The 10552-nt window shown below is 34.0% G+C and overlaps 1 non-coding gene across 1 annotated transcript; it reads left to right on the top strand.

Annotated features, from left to right (window-relative positions):
- The first annotated feature begins 6706 nt into the window (after positions 1-6706).
- TRNAM-CAU (transfer RNA methionine (anticodon CAU)) lies at positions 6707-6795 on the top strand. The gene is given in 2 exon segments: positions 6707-6743; positions 6760-6795. It is a non-coding gene; the product is annotated as a tRNA-Met (tRNA).
- The last annotated feature ends 3757 nt before the right edge of the window (positions 6796-10552 follow it).

The following is a 10552-nucleotide window of genomic DNA, read 5'->3' as shown; positions in this document are numbered from 1 at the left end:
TCTCCGGATAAAAACACAGGAAAGGAAATAAAGAGTAACCGCAAGAAGCAGGATGTGGGTTGTAAAACTTAAACAGCATGGAAAAAAATTAACTGTACGCTTTCTTGAACAGGATAGATAATTATCCGTAAATTTTTGCATGCCGGGTTTCCTTTATTACAAGGATGATCCCGCACCTGCCTACGCTTACCGTTTAAGGAGTTAGTGACAAAACGCAGATTTGTCACAAAGACGATAAAACCAAGCTGGGGGGATAAAGAGGAAGTTTATCAAAACAAAAGATCATTTGAAAGGAGAATATTTGCTGAAAACGTGCATAAGAAAAAATATGACATCTATGTTGTTTAAAAAGAACTTAAAGGAGTAGTTAAAGGACCTACCAAGGGTGAACGGGGGTTGATCTGACCGGCACATTCAGTTTGGATAAATATGCCGGCTCTTTCATATAAGCAGACCATCGTTTGCTAAGCTACAAGGGTGCCTCAGCATTATGTGCCTGGCACCCTTATGAAGTTTAGTATAAATCACGAGCAATGTAACCTTTATCAAGATTCCGTGACGTTCTTTTGAACATCTAAGTGAACAGTCGCCGACTTGAAAAAGGTTGCCGGAACTTTTTGAAAGCCAGCCGTTGCTCATCAAGACCTAAGGAATCCCCGGCACACCAATGAAGTTCAATTTTACTATGAAAAATGCAGCTTTCATCAAGGTGCTATGATATCTATGCGAATAGTCGGCGACATTAGTAAAGGTTCCAGCACCCACAGGAATTTCTATTAACAGCATGAAAAATGAAGCCTTCATCAAGATTCCGGGAAATACCTTTGAAGATCTAAACGAACAGTTGCCAACTTGAATAAAAGTGCCGGCACCTTTTGAAAGTTAGCCCTTGTTAATCAAGACATAAGGAGTGCCCCAAACCCTTATGAAGTCCAATTTACTCCACGAAGAATACAACCTTCCTCAAGAAGTTAGGACGACGATTGTTTGGTCTTAATTTTAGTGAATAATCACTGACTGACGTAACGGTCTCCGCACTCGTATGAAATTCCGTTTAGAACTAGGAGAAAAAAACTTCTAATAACTTTTATGATGGTTTCTGTTTTGGCGAAATCCCCATTGCAAAGGTGCCTATACAAGTGGTCTACTTATCAGGGTCAATGTTCCTTCTAACCTTCTTCGGGAACATACAAGGACCTGACTCGGAACAGAGAGCTTACTAAAGCTATGTTCACTAATTGTGGTAAGTAGACAGGATACAGACGAAGGGTATACAAAACCCTTCATTTTTCTGTATATACAATAACTTCCGTACTTCGGAATACACTGACCCACCACTTGGGGTCTAACGTAAAAGTATAAAAATAAAACTAAACTCTAATTTCACTTTAGAATAATACACGTGGAAGATTGGCCTTATAATAACAGGAAGCGTATGTAGCACAGAGACTGTGAACACTACAATACGTTTAATTTATCAAGAGGATTTAAAACCTCTGGCCTGGAAGGCAAACAGCAACTGCGTAACTTCTAAGGTAAGCGGCCTGCTTTGACTCACTGCTTCCTCTCTCTCGCTTGGCAAAAGGCCACAACTTAAATACTTGGCGTTCGCCAGACAAACTTTGCATAAAAACCTTAACGCTTATAATTCTGGCCGGAAGTAGAAAATAAGAAGTGATAGTAAAGATTTAAAATAAAATAAACGTTAGTAAAACTTAAGATCCTTACATACTGTTTGTCAAGGATGCCCTGGTATAAAGGTGCCCGTATCCTTACGAATCCGGTACTATTATTCAGTTTATGACGTGAAGAAAGCAACTTTCGTCGAGGTGCCGGTATCTTTATATCAAAGCGGCTTTATTAGGAGTCTTGGCGAAATCCCATCGTAAAGGTACCACCACTAGGATATAGTTCATTTTATGGCTTGAAGAAAGTACAGTTTGTCGGAAGTACCGACACCTTTATGATGACTTCTCTCTTCACGAACAATCGCTGACTTGCATAAAGGTTCCTGCATCTTTAATGATAAGGCGGACCTACGTCTGCGCTTCCGAAAATTTCCCTAATTCTCATCTGCCCCTGCAACTCAGAATGGTTAAAAATTGTTTGTTTCTTCCTGTAAATTATGCGTTCCTTAGTGTGGAAGTTTATATTTAAATAATTAATTACTAATAAGCCTTCTGTAAGACAATGTTGGTTCTTGAACCACTATTTTAGTTTGTAACATCATTAGGCTTGTCGAAGCAGAAGACATGAAAAATGAGCAATGCCCTCGCCGGTATTCAATTCCGGACCGCCGGTATTCAATTCCGGACACCCTGCTAGCTAGACACCACAAGGCATGCGTTAAGAAGGGTAAAAATATCTAGGTTCTGCAGTTTGGGGCAAATTAAATTTTCGTGAGGTCAGCACTAAATAAAGTATCAATGATTTTTGATTCCATTTCCTTTTCATGAAAGATGTTTTGATACTTTAGTTGCCCGAGAGATAATGCTAGAACTATTGTTTTTATTGCTATTCATTTCTTCTTAAATGACGTACTTTTGACAAATGGTACGCGTTAGATTTTCACCTTGATGAAGCAGTACTTCTTAGCTCTTCTTCCAGATTTCTACTTTTGTACAAAATCAATGGCTATTTAAATTTGGATTCTGAATAATTTTAAATTTCAAATTATTGATAAATAAATTAGATTACTGATTATCTAGTATATATTATTATATAATGGTATCTATATTTATTATATTATGTATAAGTATAGATAGATAATCAAAATAAATGTAAATTATACAGAATTAATATCCTTCTACTAACAGGAAAGCATCTTTCTTCTAATTAAATAATCTTTCTTGATTATTTAATTAATTTTGCAGCATTTTGCGCCATAATAATAATAATTATTAGGAATCAATTAATACGTTCAGATTTTTTATTTGTAAAATATACAGGTATTTTATACATACTATGTTACGGTGAAACACCGAAATCTGGAAAATGTCGACTTTCACCGGTGAATGTCAACATTCACCATGTTATAATGGTGAATGTTGAACATATAAGAATATTATATTTTCTTCCCCGTAATTCAGTCGCGAAAAAACACACTTGAGACTTAAAATAAAAACTTAAGAACTTAAAACACACTGTACATTCAAAATGAGAAAGGAAAATAATGGGAGTTTCATTATACAGTATAAATATACAGTACGTTCTAAATGAGAAAATAAAACAATAGTAATAAAAAACTTACTAAATTATGTGATTCAAATCTTATTTATTGCAACAACTTAAACTATTATGACACTTTATGACGTCTCTTTTCGACCTACACCAGAGCATATCTGTGATTGTCGACATATACCGGTGAAGGTCCGGATGTACAAGAATATAATGCAATATTCGATCTTTCACCGACGTATTTGTTGAATGTTGACATCCTCCGGTGAAAGTCGATATTTTCCAATTTCGGTCTTTCACGGTAACATATATATAATATAACATATAATTGGGATTAGATGAAATTAGGGCTTTCGGCATTTCGCCTAACAGCGAAAGTTAGCCAAAATAGGCGAAATGCCGACTTAAATAAAAGTGCTGGCACCTTTTGTAAGCTAGCCTTTGTTCATCAAGACACAAGGAGCACCCAAAACCCTCATGAAGTTCAATCTACTCCACGGATAACCTTATGAAGTTCAATTTACTCCAGGCGTGTTATTTAAACTCAGTTTAGTTTAAGGCTCACTTTCACATATTTTTACTTATAATACTTTATTTACAACGGCATAGTATTGAATGTTTAAGGATGATCTAAATTAATTTTTAAAAAAATTGATGTGCTGGCGAGTAGTGATTTATTTTTTTAATTTATCTCTCTCTGTATATATATTCTATTATTATTGATTATATGTTATTATACATCATTATTATAATTTAGATTATTAATAATTTACTTAATTATTGATAATTAATTTAGATTATTAAATCTGTAACATAACGAAGAATGCTAAAATAACGAGTAGCTGGAATTGTTATTTAAAGGTATAAAGCGTGAGAAAAGCTAATATAAAAGAAGACAAGTGCGACAAGATATTAATACTAATACGCATCGTGATTGCCATCACTGAAAGTCAGTACTAATTAGTCATTAGTACTAATAGTCAGTACTACTTCGGTTCAGCTGCATATCCTTTGCAATTCTGTAAAATGGTTTCCAAATCCTTGCGGTCGAATCAAGTGATTTCTGGCTCAAAATGCAAAGCTATGAGATTTGAAACAAAGTTTCCACTTCTGGAAATATGAGCAATGACACCAAAGCCAGCGTAATTAAGTGTCATGTTTTCCCAGCTTAACCACTTGAGCATTTAAAGCTCCCAACTTGCTCCATTTAAAAACACTTTTTTCTCCCTTGGCAACTCCCGACGAGCAGAAAACGGACGTGTTTTTTCTGCGTTAACGGTGGATGTCTTTCTGAGTGATGACCTTGAGAGCGCCCGATTTTCGTGAGCCGCTTCCTGTGTCCGCTGTTGGGGGCCCTGCGCATGCGCATTTCACCGCAGACCACCGGAGATGTAAGGACCTCGGGTTTTTAACTACCTTGAGAATGTAGAGGAGGGAGGGGCTGTATGCTCAAGTATAGCGTCGCAATAAAGGTCGCCGAGGCCCTACCATTGTAAATTTGTGCTGAAGAATTAATTCGTCCGCTTTTATGACGCGTTCAAGGTTTCAGTTTCAGTCGAAGGCAAAGTTTGAAAATGCATCGGTTTTGCTTTTCTTTACACATCCGCGAGGAAGTGTAATCAATAAATAACAAATTACGAATTAAAGGTTAGAAATAAGATAATATCGTGACTATAGGAGAGCACCGGAGCCCTAAATAAAAGGATTCCGGCACTTCTTTTTTCGTAACTGACATACAGTTTCATCGAACAAATTTTATTTTCTAAACAACTATGCCTTAAACACTTATTATAACTTCCGAATGCGTTTCTGTATTCCTCTCGAGAACAAATACTTCGACGGAGGTTGAGGGAAGAAAAGGTTTTTAAGGAAAGAAAAGTGTCACATGTTCACATGTCCTCCAGGTAGTGTAATGAATTTATGAGAGTGAGTAAAATGTTTTGCTTCAGAAAGTACTGACAGTGTGCGTCCTCCGCTAACTGCAGAGCTCCTGTAGACTTAAAAGTATGTACTACCAGCCAAATACAGGAACAATCAAATAATGAAGGAAAAAAATTATCACTTGCGCAAGCCTTACTTTTGTTCTCATGTTGTTCGGATTCGGAGAAAATTTCTTTCCCCAGTCGCGTGCAACATAACAGTTAGAATGATATCGGCAGGGCATCGCGGTCGGAAAGCTATAGACTCTTCTCTCTATGCGTTCGAAGCTTCACTTCTTCATTAAAATTTCTTTACATACTTTCATATTGTTTTCTAGCATCCTCTCTATTCTCATTAGTGACACTTTAATCGTTTACTTTTATCCATTAGTGTGCTGGAAAAAAATGGTTTTTGCTTCTCTCAGCCTTTGAAAGTACGTTATGCCGTATATTTAAAAACTTAAATTCAGCCGAAAGCCGGCTGTGCCATCTCTTTGTTCTTCAATTGAAATTTAAGTCCAGTCGGAACCCCAAATAAGACGAGATTTGTTATTTATCCTGAAAAATTAATTTATTAAATTTGTATTTATATTTTTATATTTTATTGCATTTTGATTTTAATTTACTTATTTAATTATCATATATTTTATTAGTTATTTTATTAATTATTGTGTGTTGTACTTGTGTTTGTACTGTGCAATATTTTATAGGTCGGTCTGTTTTTGTAAGGAATTTGAAGCCGTAAAATAAAATAAAGAAAATTTACACAGTTTTGGGTTGAATCAGTTGCCAGGCACGTATGCTTTCATTATTATCTAAATTATCAACGCAACAATACTTAGCTACTGTTTGCAAGGCAAACCGTTACTGTATCATTAATTACTTTTAACTCTTCTGTTATATAGTTTGTTTATAGAATTCTCATCTCTCTTCTATTTATAAACTATACTGCAAGCAAAAATTAAAAAAATATTACAATACTAATATGTAAATTGAGTTGCAACAGTTTATACTATTTCCAAGTTGTTTTTTTAATGCTTTGTTCAAACAACAAATATTTTTATTATATAGAGCGATATGGAGTAAAATTACTTCTGTTTAAAAAGAAAGCAAAATATTTGTACCATTTTCTGCATTCGTTGTATTAAAATTAACCAATTTTTTGCTCTTAATTGGTAATAAAAAGGAAATATATTTTATCAGCAATCTGATTACAGTTTAGATATTTAATTATTATTAAGAATAATTTATTATTACTATTATTAAAATGTTTAAGATACTTTATGAATAATAAAAATGTGTTACGGATTTTTATTATTTTGGCCATACAAATCTGCCTAGGAGTTGGCAAAATGGAGTTCAACTTTTTATACGTACTTTTTTTTTTTTTTTTTTTTTAAATGACAATCAGTTTAATTGATTTTATACGGCAACACTAAGAAATATTATTCCTATGTATGTTTAAAAATGAGGTAAAATATTTGCATCTTTCCGTACTAGTTTATATTTTAGCGAAATTTAGTTAAAAACTTTCATAATAATTTAAAGATTTCCGAAATTCTTTACCCTAACAAACAGATTTGTATCTCTTTGCGACAGTTCGATGATGTGCCTCGGTAGCGCAGTAGGCAGCGCGTCAGTCTCATAATCCCTCGAAAGAGAAATCTGAAGGTCGTGAGTTCGATCCTCACCCGGGGCAGGCTATATTTTGGTCAACACACGCTCTGTAACGTTAAAAAAATAAATAAAAAAAAAAAAAAAAAGAGTATCGAGACGAAGATTTAATGCTTATTTTAAAAAGGAATCAAAATAAAAAAAGAACTACGTATACTAAAACACTGAATTTTAAAATCTACCAAAAAATTATTTCTTTCTGCAAGACCGAAGTCTGATGTTTGTTTAAAAAATATATAAAAAATTATGTGTATAATGGAAACAAATTCATAGAATTGTAAAAACTAGCTGAAACTTCTTTATTTCTTTCTCAAATTTTCTCATATTAACTTCTTTATATGATTCCTCTCTTAATTTCCTTATGTAATTATTTATTATTTATTTTATTTGTTTATTTTTTAATGTTAAGCTGTGGGTATACTCTCCAGTTCCTTGAGCAGTATACAGTTTCTTGAGTACTCCGAAATAACCGATTCTTGGACGGCGACTTACATAATAATTTTATTTTTTTGGGGGGGGGGAAGGAAACTCTCAGAAAAAAAGCAATGTAATAATGGTAATAATGGAATAACCATAAATAAATGTATATAACTACTAATAATAAATTGATCATAAAAAATGAATTATAAATTTCAGGTAAACATGCATAATTAAACGACAAAAAAAGATTGGAAGTATTTGAAAGTTCGCAACATTCAAATATTGTCTAACACTTCAAATCTCAGATATTATTGTTTTTGACATTATACCATATATCGGAATAAATATTCCAGCCTTTTAAAAAACTTATTTTATTTTAGTCATGTTTCATATAGCGAGAAGGTCCTCCACGAAGGCATCCCTCCTCTTAGGCAGATAGCCCTCGAGGCTTTGCCATAATCACACACACATATAGCGAGAAGGTTGAGGTAAGATCTCTCCTTCTGTTCCCTTTAAAGAGAGATTCAAATTGCATGCATTTATTCCAACGAAAGTAATTTGAATTTAAAATTTTTTATATTTAAAAAGAAAAAGAAAAAAAATTCCGGGTAAATAATCCGAATAAAAAAAAAATCATTTTAAAGCTATAAGAATGCTGCGCAATGTATTTATATAACTCATTCTAACTAAAAAATAAAAAAAATTAAAAATAAATAAAAGAAAAAAAGGGGAAAAAAATAGAGAAGGAACATCGTCTGAGGCGAAACTCAGGAGCACATATTAATGGCAACAATGGGACCTTGGCCTATTCTGAGAACTGGCCGCGAAAAGGACTGCTGTTTATCTCAAAATCAACAATAACTTGTGATGAGAAAAATATTTTTATTTTTACGTTCTGTAATTTTCCAGTACATGATATTGTCCCTAGGACATAGGCGCCCTTGAATGCAAAGTTATAATTCAGATCCCCTATATAAAGTTTGTAAGTCTAAGTTGATTTCGAGGAACTTTTAATATAAAAATAGAAGATACGCGCATGTGTATGCAAAAATACAGTACAGAAAAATTGGCTTCCCCTCCAAAAAAATGAAAATTACTGCAATGCAAAATATATTTGGAGTTTTGTGTACTCGCAGGGTGTGTCAGAGAAGTTCCAGGAATACTTTAATAAAATAAAAATGTAAATAGTTATATTACATGTATAAAGTATTTCTCCTGCCTTCTTGGCATGTCTTCGTGGTGTGGTGGTCTGCACGCTGGGGGCGTATTCCAGAGGTCCGCGGTTCGATTCCTCGCGAAGGCGTTGCTAATTTTTCATCTTGCCTGTTTCCAAAAATACCTAATGTCTCTACACATTTAGCTGATTTATAGCGTAATTGTACTCTTGCTTAGTTACCAAAGTAATTCGCACCAAGTTAATTTGGAATAAACATTGTATCATTTTTATATTCGTTTATTTACGAAATCCAACCATAGCTTAACTAACTTGTCCAAATATTGGAAAAGAAAAATAATTAAAATAAAATTTTGCTTAGCGTTACCAAAAGCTGGTTCAGAAACTTCAGGTATATTGAATAGACCTAATGACAAATAATAAACAGGAATAGAGAACATTTCAATGTGAAAAACATTTCAGAAAAGGAAAAAACAAAAGAAGACGACAGAATTTGTTAAGCTTTGACCAGAACGAAAAGTTATTCAAAATTAGTGTGAAATGATTAACGGTAAGCATTTTTTCTAAATTCCAAATATTTCACTTTTCGCTCTTCGTAAGATGTTAACTGGGAATTTAAAGACGGGAATAATTCCTTGTTCATGTTTTAGGTAATCAATAAAAATTAACCCGTCTTACCTTCTCGTAGAATTTACAAGAAAAGGCAAAATATGGCAGTATCTTTTTACGTTCGAGCAGACGTATGAATTTAGCAGAGTATCAGAGTAGGTAGCACGTGAAATTCAAAAACAGAGTGCTGATTAGCGAACATTTCACGGAGAAAATTATGGAAAAGTTTATTTGTAACTGTAACCAAAGTTATGTTCGGAGTTTCAGCTGTGCCAGATTATCGAACTAAAATTGCATAATGCCGCAAAACAATTTTATACGCATCATTGAATGCATATAGGATTGAAAATATTGCATATAGTGATTTCTCAACTATATTTAATGAGTACCGGCTTTCCTAGGCTTTACCAACACCCTCAGGCCTTGTAACTATCTAGAACAGTGTTTCCCAACGTGGGGCCCACGCCCCACAAGGGGACAATTCGATTATTAACGGGGGGGATTCGAAAATGGACTCGTCTAGAGTTTATGAAGAAAATGGACGTTCAAATTTCCAAATTTTCTTAAAGAAGTCGAAATTTCTTTTTATTCCCCCAAATAGAGAATAATACTCGTATAAGTCATATATATACGTAAAAAAGTTTTTAAAGTTCGGTGCATTTTAAATATTTTATAAAGAATTTTCGCTGTAGACATAGACATTTATATATTATATATATTTATAAATGAAATCGATTCCAAATTTCAAATTTGGCTTTCACATGCCCATACTCGTAGGTTAGGTTATTTAATTACGGCAAAGCCTCGAGGGCTATCTGCCTAAGGGAAGGGATGCCTTCGTGGAGGATTTTCAAAGGGAAACTGGCTCGTATACACGTTACACATGGGGAAAACCACGAAAACACCCATGCAGCCAGCCCGTTCGCGGGATTCGAGCCTCAGACCGAACCACCAGTGTTCAGCGACTTTACCGCTCGGCCGCTGGTGGGCACCATATTCGTTCGATGACTCTGTGTACCCTTGTTTTATTACAATGAGAGAAATATACATACATTTATGCAGATTTTTCATTATTTAATTTCTTCAAATATAATGCGGAACTCTAACATTTCGTCGCAACAGTTTGAAAAGTGAAACGGACGTTTATAATTAACCGACGCAAAAAAATAGTCCCTCAGGTACAAAACCCCTTTGGACTAATAATAAAACATACATAACATAAACCAATTTTTTTCAAAACTTATGTTCACATTTTTAATCTAATCGTTAAGTTATTTGTTTACAATTGTTTATGATTATTTATATGTTGTGAATTGTAGAGAAAACCGTAAGGGGTTAATGAAGCAAATCATTCTTTTAAAGGGCTCGATGCAAGAAAAATGGTTAGGAATCCCTGGTTTATTTAATTAAACATATTAATCATTCAATCAGCCATCACTAAATTGGTCATCAGTTAATATATTAAGCAAAATATATTTTTATTTAGTCGTCGCTTGTGCAAAACTGGCTGCCTAAGTCACCTATGCTTGGAATCGGCCTTGCATATGCATAATTTAGTTTTGCTACGAGGGGGCGCTTC

This window comes from Stegodyphus dumicola, chromosome 8 (assembly GCF_044657685.1).
Source record: "Stegodyphus dumicola isolate Sdum_Otavi_A_Nest chromosome 8, ASM4465768v1".
Taxonomy (NCBI): domain Eukaryota; kingdom Metazoa; phylum Arthropoda; class Arachnida; order Araneae; family Eresidae; genus Stegodyphus; species Stegodyphus dumicola.
This window is presented reverse-complemented; position numbering and strand designations above follow the sequence as displayed.